The following is a 1,161-nucleotide window of genomic DNA, read 5'->3' on the forward strand; positions in this document are numbered from 1 at the left end:
ACAGGCGAGGCCACAGAAGAGACTTTCAGTCAAATTCCACACTGCGCCCCAATCTCCTCTGTTCCCCACGCTCCCCACACTGAAATTTGAGGAGCAAAGACACATCCCTTTCAATTTAAAGACGGCCCCATGCTCTCCTCCTTGTGTTTTGTGATGATCAACGCCTTCCCTACTTTTAATGTCCCCTTGCGACTCATCGAAGCCACTCTGGAAATAACTGCTCTCCCTGGGGAGTAAGTACTAATTCAAGCTCCTGTAATATACGACTGTTATGGTGTTAATTACTGTTCCGGCTGCAAGGGCTCAGCTGAGAGTGGACTCCATCCAGGGGGAGTCCAGGGGGAGTCCGGGGCTGGTGTCCATCCTCGGCTAACTCAGGAAGAGCAGTTCAGGATATTCCCCCCACCGGCTCCATCTTTTACCCAAATATCTGTCCTCCATGTCCTCCACTTCACTGTGTCCCTCCTCAGCTCCCAAGCCACAGTCCTGCCTCATGCACGCCCCTTCTTCCCCTAGCGCATTCATCCAACTGCACAAGTCAGGCGTCCACTAGGGCCAGTTGGGACACTCTGAGGGAAGGGACACTAGGCAGGGGCATCAGATGGTTGGACCCATCAGCACGAGACCACTGGAGAAGGAAGCAGAGCTGAGGGGTATAGGGTGCTAGTTCCAGGGAGAAGAAGTTCAGGACACTGGGCAGAGGTCAGCCAGGACAGAGGGAAGGAAGGAAGGACCCTCACACAGCACAGGGCAGGAGGGACCGGACAACACGGGAGACCCTCACTCCATAGATAGACAAGAGGAGCGCTGGTGATACTGAGGTTAAGTGCTGGTTGCTAAGCAAAAGGTGGGTGGTTCAAACCCACCAGTCACTCCATGGGAGAAAGATGGGGAAGTGTGTTCCCTTAGAGAATATGACCTGGAAAGCTTAACGAGCTCCCTACTCTATCCTGTGGAGTTACTGAGTCGGAAGTGATTTCAAGGCAGTGAGATGGGCTTTGGGGTGTGGTTGGACTATCAGGGCAGGCCCAACCGGAGGGCTCTCGATAACTAAATTCCCGCTCCCTACAGAAACGGCTGCAATCATACATTGACAGAGAACTTCCAAAGGTTCAAGCTGGATTCAGAAGAGGCCGTGGAACGAGAGATATCATTGCTGAT

Source organism: Chrysochloris asiatica, unplaced genomic scaffold (genome assembly GCF_000296735.1).
Source record: "Chrysochloris asiatica unplaced genomic scaffold, ChrAsi1.0 scaffold00283, whole genome shotgun sequence".
Lineage (NCBI taxonomy): Eukaryota > Metazoa > Chordata > Mammalia > Afrosoricida > Chrysochloridae > Chrysochloris > Chrysochloris asiatica.